Source organism: Quercus suber, unplaced genomic scaffold, assembly GCF_002906115.3.
Source record: "Quercus suber isolate HL8 unplaced genomic scaffold, Cork oak 2.0 scaffold_346, whole genome shotgun sequence".
NCBI lineage: Eukaryota > Viridiplantae > Streptophyta > Magnoliopsida > Fagales > Fagaceae > Quercus > Quercus suber.
The window spans coordinates 629,000-648,271 of NW_027069798.1; the positions used below are offsets into that span (position 1 = coordinate 629,000).

Here is a 19,272-nt window from a genome sequence, read left to right on the forward strand (position 1 = left end):
CTTAGGGTTCCTACTCAAATACACAATCTTGCAAGCCGAGTCCTTTGTAGACATTGGTAGTGACACATAAGGTAAATGAGTTGAAAAGAGCCTTGGAGAGGCAAAGGAAGTGAGGTCTGGGACTTGGTTTTCAGTGTAGAGATTGATATCCAAGAAGGGTACAAGGACATGAGGATTATTTGTGAGAAGAGGGTAGTGTTTTTAAGGGTTGGGATGGTGCACACGGTTCACCAAGGAAAACAAGAGTGCTTTCAACCAAGTGGTGCCGGCTTTGGGAGTGGTAACAAGGATGATATCAGTGTCATGAGCTTGGAAGTGTTTTTGGAATGATAGAACACCTTGCATGTACCTAGTTATGATCCAACAACCTTGGTACTGATGGAGGTCATTTGCAACCCAGCCTTTCTCTGTGGGTAAGGAGGATATGAAGTTTCTGCATTCTTGGGTCACTTCATCTTCTTTCAAGTATTTGGGAAGAGGAGGAGGAATAAATGGTTGTTGTGTACGCATGGTAGTGATCAGAGAACTAATATGAGAATTAAGGGTGGGAGTTTTGTGGTGGATATATATTGTGTACTCTACTATGTGTTTATATATATATATATATATGTATATATATAAGCAGTAAAGCAAACCACCAACACCAACCCCCTCACTCCCCCAAAGGAAAATCTAGTTGGAAAGGTTGCTCCCCAAAATTTGATAAATTAATCATTTATAAATTTACAATAAGAATAACAACAACAACATTTTAACATTTTTTAAGTCATAAAAATCTAAACCTTGACATGTCTAGACTTCAGAGATAATCTTTTTATATAAAAGTATAAAAATCATAAAATGTTAAAACTCAAAACCTTAGACATAACGTTATTTTAAGAAAGTAAAGTGCAAAAACCGGAAAACTTGTCATTTTTTAAGTTACCACATTTTAACTACTTATTTTAGTTATAATTTAATCTTGATGGCTATCTAGCTAATGAGGATATTCTTGGAAAATACAACCCCCTAGAACCCCCCCCCCACCCCCCCCCCCCCCCCAACAAAAAACAAAAAACAAAATAAAAAAGACAAAAGATTTGTATTATATTTTAAGTTATAAATTAAATTAATGTGACCTAAAATTAAACTTATATATTTGAAATAATTAACCTTAAAATTTAATGTTTTTTTAAAGTTGTCTAATAATAATAATAATAATAAGTGAAGTTGAAAGAAACTCAAATTAGAATTCCAAATTAGAGCTCTAATTTTGCGCCATGTGTCCTAAATGATTTATTCTTAAAGATTTTTATTTCTTAATTTTAGAATAAAAAATGGAATCACATCATAAATATTCATCCAAGTGAGTTATTAAGTACAAAAACTAATAAGTCTAGAATGAATGAATCGTTAAAAAAGAAAAAAGAAAAAAGTGTTTCAGAATAATTAAAAAAAATGGACAATTTACATTTTATACCTAATAATATCCTTACAATTTTTTTAAAGAATTAACAAAATATAAAAATAACTATCAATAGTATTTAAATATATATATAAGAATTATATTATACATCTTATTGTATACTTTTAAGTGTGTCCATGTACATGCATAGGGTTACAAGCTAGTAATAATAATAGGTGAAACTGAGAGAAACTTAAATTAGAATTCCAAATTAGAGTTTCACTTTTGCGCCATATATCCTAAATTATATATTTTTAGAGATTTTTATTTCTTAATTTTAGAATCAAATGTGAGACCACATCATATATATTCATCCAAGTAAGTTATTAAATACAAAAATCAATGAATCTAGAATAAATGAATCGGGAAAAAAAAGTGCTTCACAATAATTAAAATTAAAAAAAAAAGGACAATTTACATTTTACACCTAATAATATCCTTACAAAAATTTTTAAAGAGTTAAAAATATATATATAAAAATGACTGTTAATAGTATTTAAATAATATATAGGAACTATATTATGCATTTTATTGTACATTTTTAAGTGTATCCATGTATATGTATGAGGTTACAAGCTAATTATGATTTAAGTGTGAGTGTCTTTTGGAGTATTTAAAAAATGGTATATGATAGGCCACAAACTGAATGACCCCTTGTGATTAAACCAATTAATTAATTAGCCAAGTTATCAATTAATCATTCAAACACGCGGAAGCACAAACAAATCACCAATAAACTAAATATGCAGTAGAAATTAAATGACACGGTGATTTGTTTACGAATGAGGAAAACTCTTATGGCAAAAACCCTACCGGGTGATTTTCAGGTCACCACTCCCAAAACTCCACTATTATCAAATCAAGCGGTTACAAGTAAAGGAATCCCAAATACTTACCAACCTACAGTTGAACCCTTACCCTAATACCCAATTGGACTTAATCTGTAGTGACAGTTCCCCCTTTTGATGCACGACTCCCAAATACATGACTAACCACCAATGCGCAGATCCCAGTACGCGACTTCAAACACCAACTTAGAAAGAGAGGTTTGCTGCAAAGTTCTTCAGTTCATCCTACACGATGAAGATCAAGAAGATGCTTGGTCACAAAACCCTTTGGTGCAAATACACAGCAACTTCTTCAGAGAAGATGAACTAGGTCAAGAACTTCGTCTTTGATCATAAATTGCTTAAACAGAGTTTTCTCAATGCTTGTGCAACTTGTGTTCCATTTGACGGCTCTTAAAATAATCCTTTATATGTTTAGAGTTAGGAGAAAAGAAGGCCTAAAGACACATTCACGGATCCAAGAAGATTAGATCAAAAAATCTGATTTTATAAATCTCGACAGATAGCAGATGTCGAGGAGCTATCGAGTAGGTGCCGAGCTTTAATGATTTTGCACTTCAGCTTGTTTTTCTTGGACAGACTTGATGACTTCAACACTTGATCTTGAAACCTTGTTTCTTGAAGGATTAAAAACACCTAGAACTACCCAATTACAAGTAGAATGCGTTTTGTCAAAGGATTAACCAATTTATATAAATAAGTTACATATGTTCTTAACAAGTGAAAACACATATGTCCTAACAGTATAAAATAGTTCTATTTTCTTAATAACAACAATAATCATTTATGGTGATATTTTTTAATTATTTAGAAAGTATATGTGGGTGCCCAAGGACTGAGGACGGGACTGATAAGTCGCAGTACTGATATGGGGTATCACGTGCCCGAAGAGGAAATTCACCGAAGGAGAGGAGGGATGAGACGAAGGACTTTAAGGCGATTCAGGTGGAAGAATGGTCTGAAGAGAGAGAATCAATCAAAGTAAGGGAAGTTTCCATTTGGGAGTAGCCTGTTGCCTCCACATTATGATAGGTCACAATCTGAATGACCCCTTATGATTAACCCTAATTAATTAATTTAGCCAAGTAATTAATTAATCAATTAATCATGCAATTTTATGGAAGCACAAACAATCACCAATCAACTAAATATGCAGTGGAAAATAAATAATACGGTGATTTGTTTACGAATGGGGAAAACCCTAATGGCAAAAACCCCACCGGGTGATTTTCAGGTCACCACTCCCGAAACTCCACTATTATCAAATCAAGCGGTTACAAGTAAAGGAATCCCAAGTACCTTACCAACCTACAGTTGAACCCTTACCCCAATACCCAATTGGACTTGATCTGTAGTGACAGTCTCCACCTTTGATGCATGGCTCCCAAGTACGTGACTAACCAATGCGCGGATCCAAGTACGCGACTTCAGAACACCAACTGAGAAAGAATGGTGGCTGCAAAGTTCTTCAGATCATCCTTTATGATGAATAGCAGGAAGATGCTTGGTTACAAAACTCTATGGTGCAAATACACAGCAACTTCTTGATGGAAGATGAACTAGGTCAAGAACTTCGTCTGTTGATCACAATTTGCTTACACAGAGATTGCTCAATGATAATGCAACTTGTGTCACCCAAAACGGCTCTTAAAATAATGGGATAATTACAGTAAACCCACCTGACGTTAGGCCCGTTTTCACTTTGCCTACCCGTGGTTCAAAACTTAACACTTTGCCCACCTGAGGTGCCTTCCGTTTGGGATCTGTTACCCACCTCTCTGTTTGCCGTTTGAAAAACACATTTTTAGAGAAAAACAAACATAACAAAGATCAAAAAGTTAGGGCTTTTTATTTCTGATGAACTTCTATAAGAACAAAACACAAATCAATAGCACAGATCAAATGCTCAATGAAATCACTTTTAATCAGGAGGATGATGCAGAGGTGGGAGTATAGGACAATTCCTTCAATAAAGACTTCATCAAATAGATCCTAACAATCCAATTACATGCTCCACGGTCACACTTGGAAAACCCATTGAAACGTGGTTCACTTCCTCACACCTGTAAAAGTTCAAACTCAAAAAGTGATTGATTGTTAAAGTTCAAACTCAAACCCACAGGTCCACACTTGTAAAAGTTCAAACTCAAAAACTCAACCCCACACCTCTCTTATTCAATTCACCTTCACTTCCTCTCATATTATATTTAACCCTGTTTCCCAAGTACTCCCTCAACGCTTAGCAGCATTGGCCGTGACTACACAGTCGATCTTCCTGACGAGTGCTTAGCTAGCATTTTCCATTCCTCGGCTTCGGAGACCGGAAGAGGTGCTCGCTCGTTTGCCGTAGGTGGCTCAGCGTTGACAGGTCAAAGCCGTCATCGTCTCTCTCTCAACGCTCGAGTTGATTTGCTCTCTTCGATTCCTTCTATCTTCGCTCGCTTCGACTCAGTCACCAAACTCAGATCAACCACTATATTTGCTTCATGGGTTTTCTTTTTTTCTTTTTTTTTTGCTTTTGGGTTGTGGGTTTGATAATGATCTGATTATGGTGGGGTTATGGGATGTGGCTTGTGGTGGTTATGGATTGTGAGCAGGTGGTGGTGCTAAGTTGTGGGTTCTGATAGTGGTGGGAAAAAAAATCTTCTATCATCTATGACAATTTCTTACCCAGGTTTGGCGTCTTCCAAAAGCAAATGACTTCTTGTGAAGTCATAGCAATAGTGATTGACTCGTTTTCTGGGCTAAGTTACAGAATTTTCTAGATCTAAAGATTTGGAGTGGTTCCCTCTCTTGGAGTTCAGTTTTCTAGGCAGCTGGAGGCTGATTTCTAGATCTTAGATTTTTTGTTTTTTGTTTTTTTTTTCTTTAAAATTGTATTAATACTATAAAAAAAAATTATTAAAAAAAAAAAAACTCTCTTTTTTTCTCTCTCTCCCACGGCCTCCATAAAAATCCAGATTTCCAAAATCAAAACGAACAAGAAATACAATTTGAACCCAATGAAACTAGAACTGATTGACTCGTTTTCCATGCTTTGGTTTTTTATTTTATGGCTTTAGTAGTTTGTGGGGTTTCGATCTTGGTCGCTGGAGCCTGGAGATGAGCTTGCACTAATGACTTGGGATTTTGAGTGAAGCCGTGGTTTACAAATGTTGTGTTCTTATGTTCATGAGGAGAATAGCAATACTGTTGATTTGTGTTTTTAGAAGTTCATCAGAAATAAAAAGCTCTAACTTTTTGATCTTTGTTATGTTTTTTTTCTCTAAAAATGAGTTTTTCAAACGGCAAACGGAGAGGTGGGTAACAGATCCCTAACGGAAGCACCTCAGGTGGGCAAAGTGTTAAGTTTTGAACCACGGGTAGGCAAAGTGAAAACGAGCCTAACCCCAGGTGGGTTACTGTAATTATCCCTAAAATAATCCTTTTATATGTTTAGGGTTAGAAGAAAAGAAGACCAAAAACATATTCACGGATCCCAAGAAAATCAGATTGGAAATCTGACTTTTTAAATCTTGACAGATAGCAGGTGTCAAGGTAGCTGTCGAGAGGTGTCGAGCTTTAAAAACTGTGCACTTCAACTTGCTTTCTCTTGGACAGACTTGATGACTTCAACACTTGACCTTGAAACATTGTTTCTTGAGTATTAAAAACATCTAGAACTACCCAATTACAAGCAGAGTACGTTTTGTCAAAGGATTAGCCAATTTACATAACTAAGTGACATATGTTCTTAAACAAGTTAAAACATATATGTCCTAACAATCTCCCCCTTTGGCAATCCGTGACAAAACACAACAAACAAATGAGCATATGAGAGAAGTCATAAATCACTCAACTCATATTCACTTGTTGAATACAATAAAATATATCCTAACACAAACTCTTGAAAAACTTTGCAAGAAGAGAGCTTATGATAAGTAGACTTTGACAACCTGTATTTCTGAAACACTTTAAACAAAACTCATCAAGGCATCTTGTGTGAAAAAAAAATAAATAGATTGCATACAAGTATAAAGAACATGTGTATAAAGATAGAAAAGAAACAACACATGAAGAGAGAGTGAAAGAAACATACATCAACATATATAAAGATAGATAAGTACAATGTATGTAAAAATGGTCAAAGGACCTCATATACAAGACCAATGTATCTAAGAGATAAGAAAAAAATACATATAGCCTCACTACATCCCTCAAAAAGTATGACAACACTCTCCCTATCAAAAATGTCCTATACTAACTCTCCCCCTAAGATGACTACTCTCATAGCCCAAAACTACTCCCCTTTTTGTCACGAGTGACAAAGGGTAGAGTGTCATGTAGACATCTCATCGTAGAGCTAGCATCCCCATCATCATCATCATCATCATCTCATCATCCTCATAATCTGACGTTGCTGGAGTAGATGGTGAAAGAGTAGCCTCTGGAGCAAATCTACCCATGATCGCCTGCTGTCGTGCAATACGACCCACACGAACATTCACCTGATACAACTCAGCAGAGAGTGTATCAAGACGAGTGTCCATGCGCTGCAGCTACGCCATAATATCACCAAAGGAGACATCGCTCGAAGAGGAAGAAGGAGCAGATGTAGATGGAGCAGATCTGGATGTGCTGAACGGGAGGGAGGAGTGGCATCTGGCTGTCTCGACCTGAACTGCGCCTCACTACGTTTTACGGTAGCGCATCTATGGCAGAGATGTGTGTGAAGTGGTTGGACACAGGAAGGGGACGGAAAAAAATCATTGGCGATAGAATCCTAGCTGAGCACTGCTTATATATATACATATATATATATATATATATATAAACACATAGTAGAGTATACAATATATATCCACCACAAAACTCCCACCCTTAATTCTCATATTAGTTCTCTGATCACTACCATGCGTACACAACAACCATTTATTCCTCCTCCTCTTCCCAAATACTTGAAAGAAGATGAAGTGACCCAAGAATGCAGAAACTTCATATCCTCCTTACCCACAGAGAAAGGCTGGGTTGCAAATGACCTCCATCAGTACCAAGGTTGTTGGATCATAACTAGGTACATGCAAGGTGTTCTATCATTCCAAAAACACTTCCAAGCTCATGACACTGATATCATCCTTGTTACCACTCCCAAAGCCGGCACCACTTGGTTGAAAGCACTCTTGTTTTCCTTGGTGAACCGTGTGCACCATCCCAACCCTTAAAAACACTACCCTCTTCTCACAAATAATCCTCATGTCCTTGTACCCTTCTTGGATATCAATCTCTACACTGAAAACCAAGTCCCAGACCTCACTTCCTTTGCCTCTCCAAGGCTCTTTTCAACTCATTTACCTTATGTGTCACTACCAATGTCTACAAAGGACTCGGCTTGCAAGATTGTGTATTTGAGTAGGAACCCTAAGCCTAAGGACACTTTTGTGTCACTTTGGCACTTCACAAACAGCTTGAGATCACCAGCAAGTAAAGGCCCCAATTCACTTCAAGAGGCTTTCGATAAGTTTTGTAGGGCAGTGAGTTTGTATGGGCCTTATTGGGACCATGTTTTGGGCTATTGGAAGGAAAGCTTAGAAAACCCTCAAAGGGTACTTTTTTTGAAGTTTGAGGAAATGAAAGAGCAGCCCACTGCCCATTTGAGGAAAGTAGCTGAGTTCTTGGGCTGTCCTTTATCCCCAGAAGAAGAGGCAAAAGGTGTAGGGGATGATATCCTAAGGTTGTGTAGTTTTGACAATATGAGCAACTTCGAGGTGAATAAAAGTGGAAAATTGTCATCTGGGGAGGAGAATAGCAAATTTTTTCGGCAAGGCGAGGTTGGAGAGTGGATGAACCATTTGACAGATGAGATGATTGAAAAATTAGGCCGTATCACCCAAGAGAAGTTTCATGGTACTGAATTGAAATTCTAGATCTTCAAGAGTTTCATATCATCATTTATCGTTTATTATCAACTTGTATGTTGACAGTTAGTTGCATTTCTTTTTTCGCTAAGTAGCTGGTTGCACTTCGATATTTCTTTTCATGTCTAAGTGAATAAAAATTAAAATGTTTGTTCTATTCTCTAATTTGTCAATTTTTCATTTGCTGATAGTAATAAATTTGTGTTTGAGTACCTTTAAGGGAGTACAATTGCATAAATTTCTCGCTTTTTAAAGATATTATAAAGTGATTGGTAAACCTCAAAGGATTTGGCTTAGTGGTTTCGAAACCTCATGATATGCATGAGATATTGGATTTGAAACTTCTAATCAGCATTTTGGGACCACCTTTAAGAGACACATCATTGTAATAATTTAGTATGTGTAAGACGAGAAACTACTTAATACATATACTAAAGAGAATAGTCAAGTACTTAGAAAGTTTTGAATACTTTTGATTTTCAAAATAAATTAATAAAGTGATTGGTAGGCAAACATACCCTAAATTATTTTTATTTGAGAAGCTGATTCTTGTCTCTAACCCACCACATGTAGTGTATTATTTATTGGACATAGTTTTTTCAACAAATCGATTTAGAGGAATCTTCTCCTATCAATTATTTTGTTGTTAAAGTTTTTGAAATTATAAGTCTACACTTAAATGCACATTTGTTTGTTTGTTACTTGGACAAGTTGCGCATGTAATAATTATAGTTTAATCTAAATTCAAAAGTTGTCTATTATTGCGTAGACATGTTTCCTTTCCTTCAACTCAGATCTCATCACTCAAATTTTATGCTACTAATTAGCTATCAGAATATGTTCTGCCATCACACAAAGAAAAGTAAATGAATATGTCATCTGATAGTTCCAAAGTTACACATGACGAATACATGTTAATGATAAACTTAACTCCCTTATATAATCAAGGTTTCATTTAATTTTGTTGCTTTTAATTTAAAGGTGTAAAAATATGTTGAAGAAGTTAATGATGGTCATTGCAATGGAATAGTTGGTTTCTCTCTACACTAATACACATATTCTTTACGTTGTTTCTATAGTANTAGAGGAATCTTCTCCTATCAATTATGTGCCAGCTCATGAAACAATCTATGTGTATTATTTAAACTAGTCACTAACTCGTACGATGCATATGAAAACTTTGCATAAATATATAATATATACTAAGAAATCGTAAATGTCATTAAGTATTTAATAATTCTATTTATATGATAAGCACAATACAAATAAACATTGACAAAATTAAAGAAAAAATTCCAAAATGATCCATTAAAAAAAAAAATCAACATTAGAATGTTTAATTCTTGGAGGAAAATTTGATTTCTCGTGAGAATAATCTAATCTCACATCAATGTTCTAATTTAGATACTCTTTATAGTGTAAACAAACACATACAGTCTTTTTTCTCCCCTTAAGGTTGTGGGTAATATATTTCTTTGCTTGTGAGAATTTCAAATGGAATAAGATGACATGAGACTTTAATGGAGCATTATATATGAAGCTTATTGTATTTGATATATCCACTCTCCTTCAAATTGAGTGATATATATATATATATCCCATTTATTTGCAATCAAATTCTCTAGTACTAAATTTTTTATTTTTTAGTAATTGTTCAAGGTTCCAAATATGAAATATGTATAAATTGATGGGTATCGTTGATCTCTATAATGCCTCCTCTACATGCTTGATCAAACCTAAATAATGTTGTTAAAATTGGGATCCTACGCAATATCATTGGAGGATCTAACTGGATTAGATTGTAAGATGGGTTGTAGATTGTAATATTCTGCTTTAATTTTTTTTAATTATTTTGTATGTTGATTAATCACTAAAATTATGAATTTATCCATAAAATAACAAAGTTTTACATTAATATATATACTTGATTTCTAACACATTTTGCTCCAAAACTTTTGGTGAGCAAAATCATTAATAAGGTGATAAATTTTGACCTAATATACATCTCTAAGAACTACGTACAAAGTATTTTTATTTATTTATTTATCTTAACACACTTATAAACAACTACCAAATTGTCAATATATGGGAAAAGAACAATGTTTCATAAAGCTAAAAGTTTTAATACCATACATAATAATAAATTTTTATAAAATTAATTATTTTTAATTCATTTATATATTAAATATTTTTGTTGATTTATATATATTGGTATTAATAACATATATATATATATATATATATATAAACAAGAAGCCTTTGAAGCTCTCACAATTTTCCACGTTAGCATTATTTTAAAAAAATTCTAATTTTATTTTTATTTTAAAAACCCGATAATACAAAAACTTAAATTCTGATTAAACATGATAATACAGGAGCATCTTTAGGACTCCTTCCTCAATTTAAACTTTTCTAAAACCCGATAAAGATAAAACGTTCCTCTTCTCTACGCAAGCTATTATGTAGAAACGCAAACACAAAACTTATTCTTCTCTCCTATTCTCATGGGCCGATTGAATCTCTTTTTTCGTACAGGTTTAGATGCAGCCTAACTACCTAAGTCTTCTCTCAAACACTCTCAAAACCCCAAAACCCTATTGCTTGAGCACTCTGTATCAATGGCAGAGAAAGATCCAAGGACCACAGTCATGTCAAACTAGCTCCCACCTTCAGTCCAGCCTCCCGCTACCGTCATAATATATGGGGTTGGGGAAATATTATTCTTGTGGTTGATTTGATGGTGTTTTTTTTGTGAGGTTGCATTCGAGACCCTATTGTCGTGCCTTTTTTTTTTTTTGGTTTGTTGTTAAAGTTTTTGAAATTATAAGTCTCACTTAAATGCACATTTGTTTGTTTGTTACTTGGACAAGTTGCGCATGTAATAATTATAGTTTAATCTAAATTCAAAAGTTGCCTATTGCTGACTGTTATCTATTCTTGGTTATCTTTTCGGCATGTTATACAATCTTTTAGATTTGGGAGAGCTTCAGACTATGGCCTGCACTTCAAGAGGTTCACTCTTCTATCTCTCAAGGGAGTAATTGAATTCATGCTTAAGTAAAGCAAATGATGCAGAAATTTTTACTGCAATGCGTGGAGACCAGAAATCAACAATGGACTAAAATTATAGAGCATGTACTATGGTCCATGGAGTATCTGTATGTCTTTCATTTTTAACGATTTTATGTGTAAATTTTTGACAAATTTTCATACGAAATGTTTAATTACTTTCTTTATTTTACATTGGAGCCAATAGTTGAAATTAGACAAATCTTTAACATCGCAACATTTATTGGATTATTGAATACTAATCTTTATTTAATTTTTTGTTTGATTGATATTTTCCAAGAAAACGTTAATGTAAAAAAAAAAAAAAAACATTAGTAATTTAATGTTTCATATCGAATTTTTAAAATTGGAATCTTAATGTGTAATCTAAGAGGTTACAAAAGTTATATTTGCAAAACATTCATATTAAATAATTAGTCATACTCAATAATTTTTCCGTGCATTGCATGTGTTAGTGACTAATTTTTATGATTAGTATGTCATGAAACGTTGGCTCTGTAGTAGTATAGATTTTTTATTTATTTATTTATTTATTTATTTATTCTAGCTAAACTTAGTAGTGAGTAGTATCTATTATCAAGGACTCTAAAATGAATAAAATTAATTCTCTATTAATTAGGCAAAGTGACAAACCAATTAGGTTCTAAAAGTTTAGAACAATTGGCAAACTATGAATACAGACTTGTCTAGATATAGATCATAAAGTCTATAAGTTATACTAAATATGCTCAATGTGTTGCAAGTCAGAATACAAGAACAAGAAAGTTGCTAGTTCTGGAAATTCAAAACATGCCAAGCTCGACTGATTGAGAAGAAGGTTTGACTGATAGAAAGACAAATCTGCAGAATTTAATATCGGCCCATCGAGTGATTAGGGTTTTAGATCTAATTCACATAGTATTTAAAGAAAACCCTAGAACATGTTTTGAAGAGACTTTGGAACTTCTCTTTTGAGATCAAAAAAGTTTTGTGCCTTCTCCTTTCAAAGTCACTACCGGAAATTAATCTACATACAATTGGAACTGGTAGATCTGATGTTGTTGCATACTAGTCATCAAAAGTGTTGGATCTAAACCTTTAAGGGTGGTCTTAGAGCCATAGACTGGAGGTCTATGTTGGAGATCTAAAGCATGAACTGGAGGTTCGTGTTAAAGTAGATCTACGTTAAAGAAGTTTGAGGGGTTTAGAGTTAGGTTTGATAATCTTAGTTAAGTTTACTATGAATTCATATTCTTGACTGTAAACTTTTATTTGATTTAGTGGATTGTTCTCTTAGGATAGTTCCCCCCAGGTTTTTACCTTGAAACCAGATTTGTTTCATTAGTTTTTCTAGATCATCATATCTTGTGTTATTTAGATTTTTTGCTACATAATATATTTGATGAATGTTTAACCTAGATCTACATAATTTACCTAAGTAACAACTTAACTATTAAATTAGGTTAAACAAACTTTGTTTCAGGGGTCTACTAACAAAACCCGTTTAATTACCCACTCTACCCCCACTTCCTCATCTTGTTATTTTTGCCGATGAGTGGGTTTCTTCTTACTTCTTTCAAGTTTTAAATAAAAAGTTTTTTTCTCCTTCAGCTTCTCTCTTAAACTTTTAGATCTGCATATGCTCCTCTTTTTCTGTTAAAATCTTTCACTTTATGCAACTAATTCAAGATGAAAGAAAAGCTGAAGACATCAAATTCTTTACCCCTCTCTTCTCTGTACAAACATGTGACCGCTGATGTGTAATTAGACATCATAGAATGTCATTCTTTGATCTTATCTATCTCTCACTCTCTTGCATAAACATAGTTTTCATTATTTTGGGTTCGATTTTTGTTTTATAAACTCTGTGAAATCTGTCAAAATCACAATTTTGGGTTACCCAACAAAAATTACAACAAATTGCTGTGTAGACACTGATTTGCAATTGGGTGGAGGGACAGTGATGATCATCTGAGAAAATTGCAAATGGATGTGTTCAAAATTAAGGCTTTGGTTGATTATGGTGAGAGTTAGAGATCTGGGGGTGGGGTTTACAATGAAAACACAAATTGCAAATGGGTTTGTAGCCATGAGAGACTAAAAAACCTAATAGAGAGAAAGAGAGAGAGAGAGAGGTGGTAGGCTGTGATATTATAAAACAATCGGGTTCCGAAGGTTGTGACATTATAAAATTATTGGGTTCTTCTTCTTTTTTAAAATTAAACTTAAATAAATACATTAGTGATGTAAAAATTTATGGAGGCTGCAAAGGTTATGTGTCACAATCTAAAGAAGTCAATTACTGGTCAAACATCTTTGATTTTATAGTATATATAAATAAGTCACATGACTCATTAATTATGTCATGTGACAACAAGTATATGTGTATGGTTCTATCAATCGTGGATTTAAGAAATTTGTTTCTAAATTAGTTTGGAAATAAACTCATTTCTTATTCAAATTTCCTTCTTCCGTTTATTATTATTATTATTATTATTATTATTATTATTATTATTGGTTGGTTGAGCCGAATGAATGAGATTATAAAAGCATAAAAAAACCCAAAATGACTGGAAGGACTAGCCCATCTGTTTCAACAGGAAACACCCACATAGGGATGGAGGAGATGGAGTGAGCCTCCAACCCTAAGGAGAAGCTAGCAGCCCATGCTCAATGGTTATGGGCCAAAATATCAGTTCCTCCAGGAATAAAACCTACATACCATATATAAAACAAAAAGAGTATCTTTACCAGGGATCAAAATTTTCTAATTAAAAAAAAAAAAATTCTAGATTTTTTATAATTACTGAGAGTTCTTAAATCCTATACATCCATTTTGGAAAGAGACGATAGATTTTACCATATCATTAATATAAATATATAAAAAAGATGTTAATTATCAATTTTTTTTTTTTTTTGTGTGTCTATTTTTGATATATGGCATGGTAAAATAAATAGATAGGATTTTAGATATAATATAGGGGATTTACCTAAAAAAAATCTTAGCAAATATTCTAATAACTTGATGAACCATGCAGTACTAGTATAGCTTATAAGTTCCTGTAAAGTTGTTATTTACAACTATGTATTTTGTTGGCTTTTATTCCGTGTCAAATTTGATTGTAATTATTATCAATCGTTTATACCCTGTATATATTGTGGGATTTGTTGTAAGGGTTGTGTGATAGAGAGAGAGTGTGAAGATTCAAGCATTTGGAGGTTGAAGAATTCTCGCGGGTATGTTGCGACCTAGCTTCCCACGAAGTGAAACATGTGCCCTGCACATGCTAGAATGCGAAGAGTCAAGCCAGGTGGAGACAGCTGTGTCTCGCGAGTATCTCGCAGGTAAGGCCTTCCTGCAAGACACCCGCGAAACTATCTGTTTTGCCAGCCTGTACTGAATGACTCACACTTTCTGTGCCTATCCTATATATATCCTCTTTACCCACAATTGTTAAGGAATGCTTCAGAGAGAAAAACCCTAGCCAAACACATTGTGAATTAGAGATTGTCATCCCCACCTTTCTCTATACAATTGCTTGTGATATCTCCTCAACTTTTCCCTCTCCATTTCCACACCATTGAGAGGTTGATAGCCCAAACACTTACCACACCCTTTGAGACTGCTGTGTGACGTTTTGGTGCTGCTGGGAAGTATTGGAAGAAGCCTGGAATGGCAGATGCAATATGGAGCTTGTTGTGGGATTGGGGGTGCTAAACAAAACACGGTTTCGAGAAGTCTTGTTGGAGTAGGAGCTTGGAGAGTCTCTTGCTAACCCATGTATCCCATCTGATTGCCTAGTGGATCGATTTCGGCTTGGAGGGCAGCGGAGAGGTTTTTCGCCGAGTTCTTTGGTTTCCTCTTCGAGAACACGTCTCGGTGTTTTCTGTGTTTGCATCATTCTTCCCTACTCTTGTTTATTCCATTATACTGATATGTTGCTTAGTTTATGGATTAGAGTAGCTTATTTGTTTATCCACTCGCTTTTACACTATTCTGCACTTAGTCTTAAGTTAGTGTGAAATCTATCGAGCCGTTAGTTTAATTGGGGGGGTCTAAATTGCTCTTGTGTTTTCAACACATTTTCGAGCTTTCAATTGGTATTAGAGTGGGTACACTTGTTTTGGTTTCATTACTTAAGTGTGATCCTTGACCCCGTGTGTGTGTTTTGCCATGGATAATGCTTTGTATGCTTCTATGGATGTTGTTGATTGTAACATGCCATGTGTTTGTGAAAATGTCTCTATGAGTGATAATCCTCATGATTGTGATGCTATGTTACATGAATCCTTAGGCGTTGTTGATATTCCTAACATTAAACTCTTGAAGAAAAATGCTAAGAAGTTTCAAAAGAATTTAAGTAAGTTATTTTGTGAAAATGATGATTTGATTGCTAAGCTCAATGAATCCATCAAATTAGTTGAAAAATATAAGAAACTTGTTGAAAATTCTCTTGAAAAGTTGAAAGAGTTTGAATGTTTGAATATAAACTTGGATGCTAAACTTGTTTTGTTTAACAAACTTGTTGATGATCTTAAATATGAAAATGAATCTCTTAAGATGCATGCCAAGTGTTTGATTGCTGAACCTATTGTTAAAAATGATGAAAATATATGTTGCAATCATGTTGTGGTACCCAATTTTGTGCCTAATGTGTGTTCTGTCTCAAAGGACAAATCGGTGTACATTCCTCCACATAAAAGAAATCAAAAAGTAGAGAGAAAGACTGTTAAGTCGAAGCCTCTGTTTAGGTCCAATCCTAGGGAATTGAGTAGATCTAAGTTTGTTCCTAATTGCCACAATTGTGGTGTGATCAGTCACATAAGACCTCATTGCCTCAAGTTAAAGAGAGAACAAACTAATGTTGCTAGATCCCTTCCTAAAAGGCCTAGTGGGCCTAAACACATTATTTGTCACTATTGTGGTGCCCTTGGTCATCTTAGACCTCATTGTTCTTAGTTTCAAGCTTTTAAAAGAATCAAAAGAAAAGAGAAACTTGAGCTACTAGGAAGTTGTGCTTTGCATGATAAATCGGATTTGAGTGAAAATAGCATGTTGTTAAAGAAAGTGTTTAATGCTCTTAACTCCTTGACTATGTGCTTCTCCGATTCTCATTCTTCCAACCTTTGTCTCGCTTCTCATGAGACACTCATTCCAAACAATTGTTCCGTTTGAATGAGGGAGGGTTCCTATGGTTGAGCTTTGCTTCTTTGGTCCTTGATCTAACTCTTTCGATCTTTGTAGGACCCTTCATGCATTGAATGTCATATCTTTATGCATTTGTGCATTTTGCATTTATTTGTGTGCATTGCTTTTATTTTGATCTTACTTTTTTGTCTTTGTTTTGTGTGAGTAAAAAATCCAAAACCACATAAAAAGTGAAAAATTCAAAAAGTTTGATCGTATATGTTTGAGTACATATTTCATGTGAGTTTGGCCTAATACCTTCGTATTAATGGCGTAGTGCATTTACGAGTTTAGCTTATTCTGTATGCACCTATTTCTATGTGGAAGAAATCTTGAAAACTATGTGTGATTGTTGTAAATAGATCTTTAAGCTTGTCATGAATGATTGGTCAATAGTCTTGTTGGTATTGATACTTGTATAGACTTGTGTCTATATCTCTTCCCACTTTATTTTTATGTTTTTGCAAAAAGAGCTCACCAAATGTAAATCTCTAAATGAAAAGAGATATTGAGCTGCAAAAGCCTGTCGCACACACTAGTATTCGATTAGGAAAAAGGAAAAGCGACTCTTATTAATGTGTTTTGTATGGTGCTCAAAAAGCCAAAGGCTAATCATCAATGTTGAAATATCATAAATTTCAAGCACCAATCTCAAAATGAGATGTTTTTGTCCAAACAAAATAAAATGGACTAATTGTTGTGCCTTATGCAGAAGGCAAATGAAAAACTTCTAAGTTATGTATTCAATGTGTGGGAGGTCATATATACTCATTTCTATAATGGAGATAGTCCACTTGATTTCATATCAGTTGTGTATGACTCGATTGAATTTATCATTGAAGCTTTGCTCTAGTCTAAAAACTATTCCACATTTGATCCTCACACACAACACACAAAACTTTTGTTCAATGAATGTCTATTTCATTTGTGTGATTGTACATGTTTAAATGTGATATGTGTGCTCAACCATATGTGGTTTATACCAAAAGGATTTTTTTGATTCTTTTTGTTTGCTTTTAGAAGTGATTTGTATCACCCATATTTTTCAAAGTTTTTAAAGTGTTTTTGTGTGAAAAACATATTTTCTGGGTGTTTTCGAGACCTGTTTCATGTATAGGCTCAATTGGGAGTTAAATGGTCCAATTCACAAGTTTTTCAGATTTGGACAGAGAGTTTTGCAATTGTTTCGCGGCTGTTTCGCGAGTAAGGCTTACCTGCGAGATACTAGCGAAATTTTTGCAAGATTCTAAGTAGCGAGATACAAGCGAAAATTTCCAGATCAGCTTTTTAAAGGGCATTTCGTGGGTCATTTGTTTTAAACGTCTCTCATCCTCTCCCAAACCCTTGGTTTAATGTTTCTACATCAAAACCCAACTAAATTCAAGTGTTTTTCATTCCATAAACATCTCTAAGGTAATCTTTAACTCTTTTCATTGATTTTGATCCTTAGATTACGTTTTTGGGGGTTTTATGTTCATAGTTGGGAATTTCTCAAATGGGAGTTGGAAAACTTATTTTCTGTCAATCTTTTTGATTGGGCTTTGTTTTGAATGATGATTTGCTTTGGATTTTGGCCCCTTGTGGCAAAAATAACATGTATTTAGGCAAGATTTTCATATGTTCTTACATTGTTTATCATACATGTGTAGTGTATGCACTCTAAATATTTAATAAAATGCTCAAATGACATTTTCTCGTTGTTTTGGACTCCGATGAGTACCAAACTTTGGAGATCACCATAATTATTCATGTTTATTATGTTTTGATCATTGGTGGTGTGTTTTGTACACTTTGCCCGTGAGTGCTTATTCATGCATTGGTCATGCATCTCACATGCACAGTAGATGCACCTTGCTGCACACACTTTAACACTTGACATGTTTTTGCATTCACTCATACTAGTTAAGTCTTTTTAGACCTTTTAGCACATATAACATGTTCTTTGTGTCTATGTCATGCCTTGGTCCTTAGCATGTCATGTTCTTTATGCTTTGTAGCATTTTTTTTAAAATGTTTTTGTCTTATGTGTTGGACATGCTTTGATATGCTTTATTGCTCTCATTGCATCGTACTTATGTGTTGGACATGCTTTTACCCTTATGCTATTGTGCTTGGTTGCATGTTCGGATGATCATTTGCTTTGCTATATGATCATTGTAGTCATTTCCATATGACTGTCATGTATTTGATCAAGTTGCTCATATGTTTCACAACATGTTTACTTGATCACATTTTACTTATTACATTATACTTGTCTTTTTATCACCTGATTTACCTTAAGAGTCTAATGTGTTTTGTGCAAGTGTTTCAGGTTACAGGTATATATGTTCCAAGTTCATCACAGCTCCTATGATTCATGATAGGGGGAGTGATATGATAGGGAAGTACTTTATAATATGTACCCATGTTACTTTTGTAAGCTTTTAGGGTTTGTTTCCATGCATGTTTTGTAGGCTTTTATGGTTTGTGCCATGCATATGAAGTACCTTGTTTATGCAGCCTTTATTCTTGTGTTCTTGAAGCTTAATGTCATATATTTTACTTCAGTACATCACTCTTGTGCCCTTGTAGGATTGTTCCTAGATGCATATACGTTCTATGCATTGGGTGAGTGATGAACACTCTTGTGCCCTTGTAGGAATTTTCCTAGATGCAAATACTTTGTGTATTTTGCATTGGTTGAGTATTGGATTTGCAAATAATACTCTTCAAATGAGTTTATCATCTTGCATGTCTGGATGTTCATTCCTTGTGCGAATGAACATAGTGATCACTTTTGTATAGTGATTGCTTGTTTGATCTTGCCATGGTCTAATATTTTATTCCATTTTGCTTGATCACATTATATTT

General features: G+C 34.3%; 2 pseudogenes; one reads left to right on the forward strand and one right to left on the reverse strand.

Moving 5' to 3' along the window:
• LOC136061742 (cytosolic sulfotransferase 12-like) overlaps nucleotides 1–558 on the reverse strand; it is a 5,400-nt pseudogene extending 4,842 nt beyond the window's left edge.
• Nucleotides 559–7,125: 6,567 nt separating this feature from the next.
• Nucleotides 7,126–8,378, forward strand: LOC136061740 (cytosolic sulfotransferase 5-like; annotated as a pseudogene).
• The last annotated feature ends 10,894 nt before the right edge of the window (nucleotides 8,379–19,272 follow it).